The sequence below is a fragment of the Dasypus novemcinctus genome, chromosome 7 (genome assembly GCF_030445035.2).
Source record: "Dasypus novemcinctus isolate mDasNov1 chromosome 7, mDasNov1.1.hap2, whole genome shotgun sequence".
NCBI lineage: Eukaryota > Metazoa > Chordata > Mammalia > Cingulata > Dasypodidae > Dasypus > Dasypus novemcinctus.
The window spans coordinates 124065294-124072742 of NC_080679.1; the positions used below are offsets into that span (position 1 = coordinate 124065294).

General features: G+C 44.1%; 1 long non-coding RNA gene across 1 annotated transcript in view; it reads left to right on the forward strand.

Annotated features, from left to right (window-relative positions):
• Window positions 1-2259, forward strand: part of LOC101432199 (uncharacterized) — an 86315-nt gene extending 84056 nt beyond the window's left edge. Inside the window, exons 9-10 of the long non-coding RNA XR_009186626.2 lie at window positions 171-294; window positions 2054-2259. This is a non-coding gene — a long non-coding RNA (uncharacterized lncRNA). The remainder of the gene's footprint in view (window positions 1-170; window positions 295-2053) is intronic.
• The last annotated feature ends 5190 nt before the right edge of the window (window positions 2260-7449 follow it).

A 7449-nucleotide genomic window follows, 5' to 3' on the forward strand; every position in this document is an offset into this window, starting at 1 on the left:
TATCAAGAGTTTTTAACAACAATGAAATCATGCTCTACATATTTCGTTTTCTGTATTTTTATTTAACAATGTATCATAAGTATGCACTGATAAATATAGGTAACATCATTCTATTTCATTGGGTAGATTGCCTTGATATATTTATCCAACCCCTATTGTTGGACATGTAGACTCTTTCCAGTGTTTTGCTGCAGCCAGCATCCTTGTGCCAGAATCACCTGCAAAAGGATCAGAATGTTTCCTTAGGAGAAACTCCTAGAAACATAAACGCAAGGTCTGCGGATGCATTTTAAGGTAATTTTGTTGCTAAATTACCATTCAGAAAGTTCTTCCATATACCTCCCACCAGCATAGGTCAAGGGTGCCTGCCTCCAAAAAACACTCTGCACAACAGGACACTGTCCTTTTTTATGTTCACTTCATTTTTACGAAGATTATCTTTTTAAAGGCCTTCCCCTTGTCTTCATTTTCATTTCTTCACTTACTAGTGATATTAAAATATCCTCTCCTTATCAACTGTTTTTTCTTCTTTTGTGAGGAGACTGTTTGTCTCTTTGCCTATTTAACATTATCTTTCATTTACTTGTGTGTCCCTCATATGTTAAGGATCTCTACCCTTTCTAGGTATGTTGCAAAATTCTTTTCTCAGCTTATCTTCTAACTTAGTTTAAGGTGTTTTGCGTCCTATCTTTTCTGAAAGGAATGCACACATGTCTTAGGAGTGTGGGAGTCTTTGGTTTGTTTGTGATCATTTCAAGGCCTACAGCAACACACAGATCTCCAAAAGGAAGTTGCAAGCTTCTAGTAAGTGTTTAAGGATGAAAATTTTAAATGGAAATTCAGTGAGTGCCTGCTTTGATCAGTTAATGACCACTATAAAATATCCTGTGACACTCAAGTCCCAGATGCACTTTGCATTCCGTTTCAAGTAAATAGTTGACCAAGAGCTTTATATATATATAAATATATATATAATTTAAAAGTTACCCCAGGACACAGAATGGTTTGCCTAATGATCAGGCTTCTATCCAATATCGCTATACTCTTTTGTATTTTAAGATGATTTTTCACACTTTATACTACTGAGTTAATGTGCAATGCCATTTGATTATCAAATTATTATTAAGCGAAATAGAACTTATTACTTTATACATTTGCCAAAGTGGTATGTCATTCTTTTTCTTTTTTTTTAATGAATTTCAGCTACTTAAAAAGAGGGAAAAAAAAGCTAGCAAACAATAAACTCTGAAAATTTTCTAAACACTAGTTAACTCCCAGTTTTTCACAATATGCATACATTGCATACATTTGAAATCAATATATCCTTGGTAATTTGAATTCACCTGTTTTGCAGATAAATCTCACGTATATTTTCCCCACATGTCGAAGTTGTCAACGTAATTCTCATTTGATTGGCTGCATAGTATTCTAACAGGCTCATATCCCATAGACCATTTTCAAAACTCCTTTGGTTTGGAAAATCTCTTCAGCTCAAGATGAGACTTATATTCCATGTTCAGTTTTGTTTTCTCTGTCCTTACTCGTTCATCTTCCCTGCCTCCATCAACCTCAGCCAGAAGCCAACAGAAGCCCTTCCTTCAGTCAGGCACATGCACCAGAGCTGAACAGACAGGGACAGTCACAAGAAACACACAGCACACGTGGCCTTCCATGTCCCCATGAAGACTGCTGTCCATTTGATTTCTGGCAAATATTTATTTTCATGGATGCAAAGAATCACCTGCTCTCTCCTGATGGCTATAATGAACTCAAGAGAGTGTTTGTTGCCTCCACGGAGCTCTCACCCCTCTCAGGAAATGGAGGCTCTGAACGTTTAGGGAACTTGGGCAGGCTAAGACCTCGGCGCAGGGAGATTGATGCCAGATTCTATCACAAGCTGAGATTTTCACCGGTAGCTAAATGATCACAAAATACCATGTAAAGCCTTGTTTTTAAAATGTTCCACCATATTTGACTGGGATGTCACTGTCAGTGCTGGGTGGCTTGAGTGACTAATTGTCCTCCTGTGTCCTTTTCATTTTTTCCTATTTAGAGAAGTGAAAGACCAAGCGCAGCAACCAGAGAAGGCAGGAGAAAAGGTGCCTGAGGAGATGAAGAATCTGAAGTTAAAAGCCCTCAGCCCATACCTGATTCTAGAATAACCATCACCCATAGCTCGGTTCCCCTCGTCCACTTACTGTGAGACTCTGTGTTCCTTTGTGTCCATTTGGGAATTAAAATTCTTGGACAAAAAAATAATTGAACTGTGAGTGATGTAGTTATTCAGTTATAACTTTTTCTTTTGAAAAATCAAGGTTGTTAGGATGGTAGTAGTGTTTGAAGCTTCTTGGTGTAAGATTTAGTGCTGGGATCAAGATATTGTGAGTGAGATGTGAGCTGCTGTGACTAGTGACGAAAGCCAGATGCTGACAGCTGTCCCCTGAGAGTCGTGGCAGTTGCCGTGCCCAGGACCCAGGGGTAGGTGGGTGGGGGAAAGGAGAATGCCCTCCCCACTCTGTGGGAACCGGTCCCCTCAGCTCCCTGAGCATTTGCTGGCTTGGGTGGCATCCAATCCTAGAAAGGACAGAGTTGGCATGGACACAGTAGCCATTCCTGTGACAGACACCTGTGAGGGGTACTGGAAGTGGGGGACATGGTGAGGCAGCTGGAGCTTTTAGGCTGATTTGGGAGTGTCACAGTTTGCCAGGGCTGCTGCAACAAATACCACACAACAGCTTCACTCTGTCAAAGGCATTTGTTTCCTAATTTTATTTTATTTTATTTATTTTTTAAATTGATTTTGTAAAAATATTACATTTAAAAAAAATATGAGGTCCCATTCAACCCCACCACCCCCACCCCACCCTCCCCCCCCCAGCAACACTCACTCCCTTCATCATGACACATCCACTGCATTTGGTAAGTACATCTCTGGGCATCTCTGCACCTCATGGTCAATGGTCCACATCATGGCCCACACTCTCCTACATTCCATCCAGTGGGCCCTGGGAGGATTTACAATGTCCGGTGATTGCCCCGGCAGCACCATCCAGGGCAACTCTAAGTCCCAAAGGCGCCTCCACATTTCATCTCTTCCTGCCATTCCCCATACCCATATCAGCCACCATGTCCACTTTTCCAATGCCACCTTTTCTCTGTGGACCTTGGATTGGTTGTGTCTGTGGCATCCCTATGTCAAGAGGAGGCTCAGATTCCACATGGATACTGGATGCAATCCTCCTGCTTTCAGTTGTAGGCACTCTAGGCTCCCTGGTGTGGTGGTTGTCCTTCTTCAACTCCATCTTAGCTGAGTAAGGTGAGTCCAATAAATCAGATTGTAGGAGCTGAAGTCTGTTGAAGCTCAGGGCCTGGCTATCATATTGTCAGTCCAGAGATTCAAATCCCCTAAATATATCTTAAACCCCAACACCAACTACAATTCCAGTAAAGTAGCATGAAAGTCTTATGAAAAGAGATCCCATCTGAGTCCAGTTTCATCACACAGAAACACCAGCTCCAAAGAAGGGCCATCTGACATGGCAGTGAACCCCATCTGCCATGACCATAGAGCCCGTGGGTCTCTTTAGCCCTCAAAGGAACCAATACCTGGTGTTGTATCTACTTTATCTGTCTCTTAGATTCTGCTCAGTTGTGTATAAGGGCAATCCTTTTGACAGCCTCCAGACTCTTTTTTAGAGACTTGTAGCCATATAAACTCATTTCTCCTTTCCATTTCCCCCTTACATTAGGTCAAACAGCATTTTAAAGTCATGTTATTATATGTAGACAGGGATATTCTGCTAGATCCACATTGAACCTTACATTCAAGGTCATTTTCCAGTTGCATCATCAGTTGGTACTTGATAGTGATCCCTCGGTGCCAGGGAGGCTCATCCCTGGGTGTCATGTCCCACACTGGGGGGAAGGCATTGCATTTACATGCTGAGTTTGGCTTCGAGACTGGCCACATTTGAGTAACATGAAGGCTGTCAGGAGGAAATTCCTAGGCACAGTGCTGCTCTAGGCCTTGTTCTTATTTCCGGCGTATAGGCTCACAAGCATAGTCATTAGTATCATGCTCTCACTGTTGGACCCTCATTCCTTCCTGGTCCTTACCGTTGCACCTGGGGGACTGCCGTTTCCTAATTTTAGAGCCTAGATGTCCAACATCAAAATACAAGTTTCCCTGATTCAGTTATGCACCAAGTACAGGTGGGCCTCATTTACTTGCATTTTGCAAATAACTGTGATTTTTTTTGTTTTTGTTTGTTTGTTTTTACAATCTGAAGGTTTTTGGCCTTGAAGTCTATAGGTGCCATTATTTTGTCTTTTTTTATTTTTTTAATGTTACATTCAAAAAATGAGGTCCCCATATACCCGCCACCCCCCTCACCAACTTCTCCCCCCATAACAACAACCTCCTCCATCATGACACATTCATTGCATTTGGTGAATACATCTCTGAGCACTGCTGTACCTCATGGTCAATGGTCCACATTATAGCCCACACTCTCCCACAGTCCACCCAGTGGGCCATGGGAGGACATGTAACTGTCCCTGGAGCACCACCCAGGACAACTCCAAGTCCCAAAAATGCCCCCACATCACATCTCTTCCTCCCACTCCCTACCCCCAGCAGCCACCATGGCCACTTTCTCCACACCAATGTTACATTTTCTTCGATTACTAATCACGATAGTTCATGAATAGAATATCAGTACATCCACTCTAATCCATACTCTATTCCTCCATCCTGTGGACCCTAGAATGGCCATGTCCATTCCACATCTATATCAAGATGGATCCACATGGATGCTGGATGCAATTCTCCTGCTTTCAGTTGTAGGCACTCTTGGCTCCCTGGTGTGGTGGTTGACCTTCTTCACCTCCATGTTAGCTGAGTGAGGTAAGTCCAATAAACCAGAGTGTAGGAGCTGAAGTCTGTTGAGGCTCAGGACCTGGCTATCACATGGTCAGTCCAGAGATTCAGGTCCCCTGGGTGTATATTAAACCCAGCACCAGCTATAGTTCAGGTAAACGTAATAGGAGAGGCTTGTGGACAAAGATCACATCTGAGTCCAGCTCCATCACACAGAAACACAAACTCCAAAGTAGGGCCAACTGAGATGGCACTGAACTCCATCGGCCATGATCATAGAACCTGTGGGTCTCTCGCATCTGCTCATTCCTTGTCTCATTTCAATTAATGCAGTCACATTGTTTTATTTATGTAATGCTATTGCACACTTAATAGCCTACAGTATAGTGTGAATTTAACTCTTACAGGCACTAGGAAACCAAAAAAATTTGTGTGACTGGCTTTTTTGTGGTACTTACTTCATTGCAGTGGTCTGGACCCCACCTGCAGTAGGAGGTAGGAAAGGCCCTTTTGGGGGAGGTGGGAGGTAGAAGGGGGTGGGAGCTCCAGACCCTAATGCAGACCCCAGTGGCCCCTGCTCAGCTCCAGGACTGCCAGATCAACCCTGGATGCCCAGCTGACTCTGAATTTCAGATAAACAAGAAATAATTTTTAGCTTGTCCAATGCCAATATTTGAGACATATTACACAATAGATCACTTATTTACCTGCAATTCTAATTTGCCTGGATGTCTATATAGTTTTTCTACTGATCAGTGGTGGGAGGAAGGGATCAAGCAGGGAAGGGAGGAAGGAAAGGAGTGGCAAGGAGAGTTGTGAGGCTCACAGCAGGCTGCCCTGGGCATTCCAGGCCCTGGGCAGGGCCCAGGATGGGGGCGTCACTCCTGCACACTTCACCCCTCCCCGGAAAGAGGCCTTCTGGTGTCTGCTGGGGCAGAGGAGCCGAGGGTCCAGGGACCTAATGGACCAAGCACCCAGCTGCTGTTCTCTGAAAACATCACCTTGTTTGTGCCCACGAAAGACAACCCAGTCAAGGACTGAGTGTGGAAGTGTTACTGAGACCCATTCAGTGGGACATGGGACTCCTTTGGTGGGGCAGACTGACTCAAGACATCCCAATTGCCTTGCTGAACTGGGAGAAAGAAGGTGGACTAGGAGTAGAAAGGACAACGAACCAGACCAGTTCCAAGCCTGAGGCGTGCACTTTTCTTTGAGGACGAGAATCAGATGTGCAATTCTATTAGGATTTAGAGGCTACTGATCTTAATGTAGCCTTCCTATTGGCTCTCACCCAAATCCCCAAAAGTATCCTCATCAGAATCCCACTGAGGTCTGTGCCCTGAGTTCGATTTCAAGGCTCACTGGGCTGCCCTGAGCTGCTCAGAACTGAGATCCTGGCAGAACCATTGCTGCCTTCCTAAGGGGCAGTCTGCTCTGGGGACATGGGGAAATGTTTCTTGAGAGTGCAATGGCACTTTCCTATTTCAGAGACTTCAGTGGGAGCCCAGAGAGGTTCCCCAGGGAAACTGTAGAGCCTGGCAGGAAAGCAGCCCCTAACCTCCCTCTAGCTGCTTAGAGCAGGAGCCTGAGCCCAGGCCCAGGTTATGTCATGAGCGCCCTCTCCCAGCTGCCCTGCAGGAGAGGTTCTGTCCAGGTGCACAGGGCCTTCCCCTCACTCTGACTTTTACTCAGAAATACAGGGCTCTGGCATCAGATTTTGGGTCATGCCTTTGCAGATGCAGAAAGTCCCTAGAGGTTGTCAGGTGGCTCTTGACTGTCTTCCCAGGACTTCTGTCACTTTCACTGTGGATGACAGTCAGGCAGCCCTTGCCTGCAGCCTGGTAGACCTAGAGCCCATAGCAGGAACTGAAGGGGAAGCGAGTGCCTGCACAGGAGGGTCTCAGAGACCCCCATGGCAGCCCTTGCCTGCAGCCTGGTAGACCTACTGCCCATAGCAGGAACTGAAGGGGAAGCGAGAGCCTGCATAGGAGGGGCTCAGAGACCCCCATGGCTGTTCCAAGTCCAACATTTGCTTCAATGATAATATTTGTGAAATTGTGAATTTTATTATGTGATGGTGCTGGGCTTAAAACTTATCACCCATCATCCTATTTCATTCTTGTAAAAGCAGTTTTATTGAGATATTTTCATGTACTATGAATCTATCCAAAGTGTGCTATCAGTGGCTTTTATTATAATCCCAGTGCTGTGCATTCATCACTACAAAAAATTTTACAAGAATTTCATTACTCTGAAAAGAAAAACTCAGTACCCCTTCCCTTATCAGTCACTTCTCAATCCTTAAAGCCTCCCCCAGCCCTACATATCCAGTAACCTAATTTCATCTTTATTAAATGATTTGTATTTACACATTATATAAATACAGTATGTATTACTTTGTATTTGGTTTCTTTCATTTAGCATAATGTGGTTTTTCTTGCCTGATAGTAACATCTTGTAGGATTAACATACATTTATTGGATCAAAGAAAAACAGACTTATATATGCCATATTACTCACATTCGTATTTCACTTGAGGTTTTGCTATACTATACAGTCCCATGTCACAT